Source organism: Pteropus alecto, unplaced genomic scaffold (genome assembly GCF_000325575.1).
Source record: "Pteropus alecto unplaced genomic scaffold, ASM32557v1 scaffold81, whole genome shotgun sequence".
Classification (NCBI taxonomy): domain Eukaryota; kingdom Metazoa; phylum Chordata; class Mammalia; order Chiroptera; family Pteropodidae; genus Pteropus; species Pteropus alecto.
The window spans coordinates 3,276,757-3,283,593 of record NW_006433378.1 but is presented as its reverse complement, the minus strand read 5'-3'; the positions used below and the strand labels follow the sequence as shown (position 1 = coordinate 3,283,593).

Genomic DNA, 6,837 nt, shown 5'->3' with positions numbered 1-6,837 from the left:
TAAAAAAAGTGATATCCTACCATTTGCAATGACATGGATCGACCTACGGGGGCTTATGCTGAGTGAAATAAGTCAGACAGAGAAAGATAAATATCATATGATTTCACTTTTATGAGGAATCTAAGAAACAAAAATAACAAACTAATCAAAAATAGACTCACAAATATAGTGGACAATTTGGTGACAGACAGAGAGGAGGGTGTTGGCGGGCTGGGATAATGGAGTGAAGGGTTAAAGAAGTACAAATTAGTAGTTGATAGATAGTCACGGGGATGGGGAGCATGGTAGAGGGAATGCAGTTAGCATTAATATGTTGGCTAGGTGGAGGGCCAGGGAGGGAGGGAGCGATTGGGAGGATCATTTTATGAACTATATAGATATATATATATGAACTGTATACTTGAAACTAATTAAAAAAAAAAAAAGTCCACACTATATGCTCCATCCAACTTCCCCTTATTGTTCCATTTACAAACCTTGCTGCCAACTCCCAATGTCTCCTATAAAACAGCATATGCTCTACAACATACTTATACAGGCATATAAATCCTAGCTAATTCGCCTTCTCTCTCCAAATCAGTATGCCTTCTTTTAGAGTCCAAGGATTATGTTTCCTCTAGGATCTTAAAATTCCTCATGTTATGCTACCCTGATCATACAAGTCCACACTTTTCTGGTTCCTCCTCCGCACATACGCTCCCCTTTCCCAAGACCCTCCCTCCTGCCCTGTGTCTTCCCACAACTGAATGACATTTTTCTGGGCATGGTCTGCACTGCCCAAAGTCCTAGAGTAGGTACTTCCAGCTCCTGGAGGACTACAAAACACATTAACCTTTTCAAACTGAGGTGTGAAATATTCAAGTGGCATCAAGCTATTTTAAGGACTGTGTATATTTGATAAGGCTGACATTTTTCTTCTTACTTTGAAGCACATAGCTGGACGTAAAACAGAAAATCATTTTAATTACTGAATGAACTGCTACCGCTATATTTGCCTAATTTAATAATACTTAAAAAAAAATATGCTTTATTCTCTCAGGGCAAACCAAGGTTTGCATTAAAAAGAATTTGCTTTCTACTTCGCCCCCTTTCTCCATATTCTTGCAATAGCCCTTGCTTTGTTCTTGCACCTTAACAAGCACTTGTCATACTTGCACTTGTTTAATGATTAAAACCACTTTATGAAGGAGCCCCATTCTTATAACATTTACCTGCCAGCTAAGGAGACAGATGTGGAGATCTGCTCCTCAGTCAAGGTCACAGCCAGCACCTGGGCTGGGACTCCAGGTGCCTTGCCCTCTAAGTGGGGTCTATAACCACTGCACCACCTCACACCCTTCCTAACTTGTTTTTACCCCACTGGCCTAGCATTTGCATACTGTCCTCCAAGTAGTGCAGAACCTTTGATCTTCCTGAGGGATAAAGAGTTGTCAAAGCCAAATCAGAATCTTTAAAAAAAAAAGGGGGGGGCGGGGATCCTAGTTGATAGTTGGTCATGAGGATGGGAAGCACGGCACAGGGAATGCGGTTAGCATTAATAGTTGGTTAGGTGGAGGGTCAGGGGAGGGAGAGTGCAATTGGGGGGATTGTTTTATGAACTATATAGATGTCTAATGAATGTGCTACACACTTGAAACCAATTTAAATACATTTTTTTAAAAAACTTAACTATATAAGAAGTAAACTACACCTATTGTGGTAGATCACTGCACAATATATACAAATATCAAATCATTATGTTGTACACCTGAAACTAATAAAATGTTATTTACCTAAAAAAAGCGGGGAGGGGAGGAATCCTAAATGCAAACGCTGTTCAATCTCCAACCAAACCATGATCGGCTCCTCCTAATTCTCACCCAGTTTTCAAACTAGTCTCCTCTTCCAAGAACACTTCTCAGACATGAAGGAATTGCTGAGGAGAATGTTAATGAATTTATATTCAAATAACTCTGAATAAGTGGCTAAGCTTCTGCAAACACTGGTTGAACACTTAAGACACAAAAGCAATGACCGTCAGGAGCCAAGGGAGACTAAGATCACTTCTTCTGATGAGGCTTATCCCCATTTTCTATAGGGTTCCTCCACCAGAAGATCGAAGGAAGCCTGAGGTGATACACAAGAATTAAACCTCGTTGAAGAGGACAGGGCACCAAAAGGCCCTTCTGAACAAAATGGAAAAAATATAAATCCAATGACAGTGTCTAGATGGTTTTAACATCAGCTGATCCGTCAGAGCCAGTGTATTTTCATGCAGTCATTTGTTCCACACACACTTTCCAGGCTCATGCTGCACTGTGAGAATACAGTGTTGACCAACACGGCCATTGGCCCGCCCTCCCGCTTATGTTCGAAGACTGTTAGAGCATCTTTGTCAACCTGAGAGAAAATCTCTAGGGTTTAATCACAGGTCTGTCTTTAGCCTTTTCATGTTTAACATTTTTTATCAAAGACAAATGAATGTAAACTTGTTCAATTTTGTAAACAAGAAAAAGCAGGAAAAAAAAGAGCGAATTCATCAGAAGATGTAATTACAATCTAAAACGCTTTCGACAGGTTGAAACAGGGCTAAAGCAAGATGAGGTCTGATGGGAGCAAATTTATTATCCTAGATCAAGGATCAAAAAAACTAACCACACAAGAGCAGAATGGAAGATTATTTAACAGCAGCCAAAAGTTAAAAAGACCTTAAGGTTTTAGTTGAGTATCAGTCTAATAGGAAGAAAAGTGGTGATGTAAAGGAATAACTAGAGAATCAGGAGACAAGGATTTTAGTTCTAACAGCTGGGATGGTGGCAAGTCACTGAATTTTGAGTTGCTTTTCTCACCACAACACTAGGGATTTGGGCTAGGATACCTCTCCGGCCCCATCTAATTCCATCAGTACAGAGGATGTTCATTTTGCACACCGCTATGTCCCCAGTACCTAGCACAGGTACACAGAAAGCATTGCCTAACTACTCGTGAGTGAATGACAGTGCTAACAGAACTTCCACAACTTAATACTGTAATGTGTCCCCCTCCCTCAACACACGCAGACCAAAAGCCCTAATACACTCCTGGGTTCAAGAAATAGAAAAAACATCTGGGCAAAAGGGGTCATAATCTCATAGCCACATACATATTCCATTTTAAAAGGACCATTGACAAGTTAGATATAATTCAGAGGAGAGTAACCCAATTGGTTATGGATTCGGTTTATCATCTCCCATGAGGACTAGATAAAATAATGGCTGAAGGAACTGGGGAGTGTTATGTTCTAAGGAAAACAGAAGCTTAGAAAGGCATGGTGGATGCTTTCAACTAGTTTGAATGATATGTCAGTATTAATTTCTAAAGGCAAATGGAAGCCCAAAGATAAAAATTAGTGAGAGGATCCAATATAGATTTCTAGAATGGGCGGTTCCTCACACCCGATCCCACAGCCTTTTGAGAGTTCTCGGCAGGGGACAAAGAGTAGAGCACCCGATCTCTGTACTCAGGGGTGGGCCAACTGAGAAAGCATGTGACAGAGCAGCTTGTGGGAAGGGGCGACCGCATGGCCAGGCCCGGAGATGTCGGAAAACTGGAACACAGCAAAGATCACACAAGTGAGGCAGAATAGCCAAAGGCTGACTTGACAGCTGGAATTCCTGTCCGTTTTGTTACAAACAGCTTTACCAACTGGAGGAAATTTCATTCATTCATAGACCTTTGTCGAGGCTGGGGCTGCAATGGGGAAGACGACAGACAAGCCCTGCCCTCAGGTTGCTGACACTCCATGCAGAGCAAGGAGGAAGGTTCACAACTCCCAAGTTTTAAACTACATGTAATGAGTAAACCTTACCTGGACAAGAGAAAGGGAGATCTCCTTGCACTAATGTCTCTAGACTGGTGGTCAGCCTCCACAATAGGGAGCTGAGTTTGCACTCTCAGAGTGTGTGCATGCTCAATTAAACTGCAAAATTATAACAGTTTAGAGAAAGGAACTATTTAATACCAAGAGTTAAGAGTAAATTATAATTGTTCCTCTTAGAAAGTGGGTAACTCCGTCTTTGAAAACAAAGTCTGTTACCAAAATAGTAGCCAAATATAATTCCAGATAGGAGACATGGTTTGAGCCCTGTCACATAGGGGGCAGGTGGCCGCAGACCTGTGAAATGTTTTAACAGGAACAATGCTTCTTTATTCCAACTTAAAAGAGTGTCTACGCACAGATTGGGAGTTTAGTAGAATTCTATGTTCTGGCCCAGGAATAGCCAGAAAAATTTTTTTCATAAAAAGCCAGACAGCAAATATTTCCTTTGTGGGACATATGGTCTCCATCTCAGCTCTAGATTCTGTCTTTGTAGTAAAAACAGAGCCTTAAACAATGCTACACAAATAAGTAAGGCTGTGCACCAATAAAACTTTATTTACAAAATAGGCTGCTAGTTGGAAGTGTTTGTTCTAACCACATTAAATGGTATACCTCAGAATATCAATAAAATCTCCCAAGATCTCTCTCTCTCTGTTTCCTCCAGACCTCAAAGGGCCATGCTACTGAAAAGGGGGTCCTAGTGCTGGTGACATGTTTCCCACATGAATGGTTCCTGGAGGGTAAACAGGGCTAATAATTACTAACCTGGGCTGTGGATGCTATAAGGGGACAACAAAAGGCCTTGGCTTTCTGGTGAATCACCTATATTCAGGGTCAGATACACATAGGCTAGGAAACTCTGATCATCTACTCTAGCTTTCTGTTTTTTATTCCTTGATTTATCAGAGCTTCAAGGGGTGCAAGTGATCTTCCTAGCCCAACCTTCCATCCTACAGCCTCCCAGGGCCCTACCCTACAGAAGTTCTAAGGCTTCAACTCCCCTCTTCCAGATGTGCCCCCGACAAATCTCCATGCTTGTACCCCATACCCTCATCTTACCCTCTCCTCTAATTCACAATGTGCCCAAAGCTCTGGGGCCAAACACAAAGCAATACTTATAATATGAAACCTTTAATTAAAATCGCTGTTCATAGTCCCAAAAGAGATATTTGCCAGCTGTTAAATGAACTGCAACTTTTAAATGCATCTGTTCTGTAAGGTCCTTTAAGAGCACTCCATTTGACCCCACATATTGGAATTCATTCATGAAGCTGTAAAGTATGATTTTCCACCACACTGTGAACAGGAATGAGCAATGGTAGCTTCTAGAGCTAGAGAAGAAAAGTATATTTTGCCTGGACATTTTATAGTTGTGAAAAGGATAAAGGCATTTCCTAAAATGAGATTTTACCTATATCACCCAATGGTGGACAGAACAGAGAGACTGGACACAGAATGAAGGCAAATCATTTGAGGGGGAAAGGAAAGAGAAAGAAGTATCCACTGGAATATTTTCTTAGGGATAAAGAGAGTTGAGTCTGAACGTGAAGTTGAACATGGCCACCAAATTAAGTTTATGTAGTTAAGTTTATGTAGTTATGTAATACCTGAGGTACCATAGTATTTTAATAATAATTCAACTTTCAAAAGTATAGGTATATTTTCCAAAATGATTTAGTAGACCTTAATTAACTCTTGTACCTCCTCAAATCCTTTGGGGAAATATACTAGAATATACAACAAAATGTGTAGCTGTGTAAATGACTCTTAAAATTTTGTAAAGGAGGCTATTATCGTCAATTTTAGCCAATTAGGATAATTTCTAAGTTAAAATAAGATGAACTTACCTGTAGGATTTCAGATGAGATCTAAAGCACTTGAAGTTCTTTGTTTTCTGTATTTCATCTTTAATTAAAACAGATTTGCTGGGAACTATTGAACAAAAAAGAAAAAATGTCTGAGTCATAACATTGGACACTATGATATCTATAATCAATGTTCTATACCTAGCAAGCTTCTATGGAAGCAAATTATTATAGAATGACTCTTCATTTTTGGTAAAGCTTTGATCCTCTCTTCCTCCTTGTTCTCAAATCACCTCATGCATTTAATCTGGAATTATATCTAATCACTGTTTTGATAAGAGACTTTATTTTCAGGGCTGGAACTATGACCATTTATTTGAATGAACCTTCTAGTCTAGGAGAAACAAAAGGTCATAGGCTCTTATCTCGTAATTTTAAATAGTTCTCTTTTCTAGACTAATCCACGTTCAATCTGCGCTTTTATCAGGCATCAACACATTCTGAGGGCACAAAATCAGCGCCCTACCTCTGTCTAAGCCTCTGGAGAAAGCCAAAATACAAACCTGTTCCCAGTTGAAGGCTGTGAATTCAAATCTTTTACCTCTGAAAAAAGAAAAAAAAAACCCACATGGTTTGGTAATTTGTTCCTTGGTAGTAGCTCTTACTGACAAAGCAGTCACCTCCTAAATTACACTGGCACTTGTGCAAAATTCAGAGGAAAGAAAACCATATCTGCCCTGCAAGTCTCCCTCCTAGTCCAGCAGTGAGAAGTGGAAGGGAAGGAATATGGAATACAACTCGTTGCTTAACGCTGGCATCATTTTTCACTGCTTGGGAAAGTGAGGCTCCATTGCACCTTTAAGATTTCTTCTTCAACGCCTTGTGTATATACGTACTCGTTAAAATCACCTTTTACAAATTATGTACCACTAGGAGCTTCCTCCACTCCCTGCCTAATTTGCCCATTCTCCTCCTTAGGTCCTACTTCTCCCAGTCCCTCTCGGTGAAGAACCCTCCCACAATTCGGCTCTCGGGCCCTTCCCTTGCTCTTGGGAAAGCGTTCGCCTCCGCCCTTATGGAGATCCACGAACATCAAAACATCGTCTCCGTCCTCTCTCCCGCCGCCGCCGCGGCCAACGCCCCCACTGCCCGCGGCTCCCGGGGTTCGTCTCCAGCGCTGCCCGGGTGACGGGA

At 40.9% G+C, this 6,837-nt stretch overlaps 1 protein-coding gene across 4 annotated transcripts in view; it reads right to left on the bottom strand.

The window, feature by feature from the left end:
- Positions 1-6,837, bottom strand: part of B3GALNT1 (beta-1,3-N-acetylgalactosaminyltransferase 1 (globoside blood group)) — a 23,122-nt gene that overhangs the window by 11,781 nt on the left and 4,504 nt on the right. The window contains exons 1-3 of one of the 4 annotated variants that reach the window (XM_006908180.3): positions 6,735-6,809; positions 6,207-6,246; positions 5,686-5,770 (exon numbers count right to left, since the gene is read on the bottom strand). The gene's annotated coding sequence lies outside the window, so the exon portion shown is untranslated. Of the gene's footprint in view, positions 1-5,685; positions 5,771-6,206; positions 6,810-6,837 lie in introns of those variants that run through there. The other 3 variants (XM_015586549.2, XM_025044235.1, XM_025044234.1) reach the window with 3 other exon arrangements.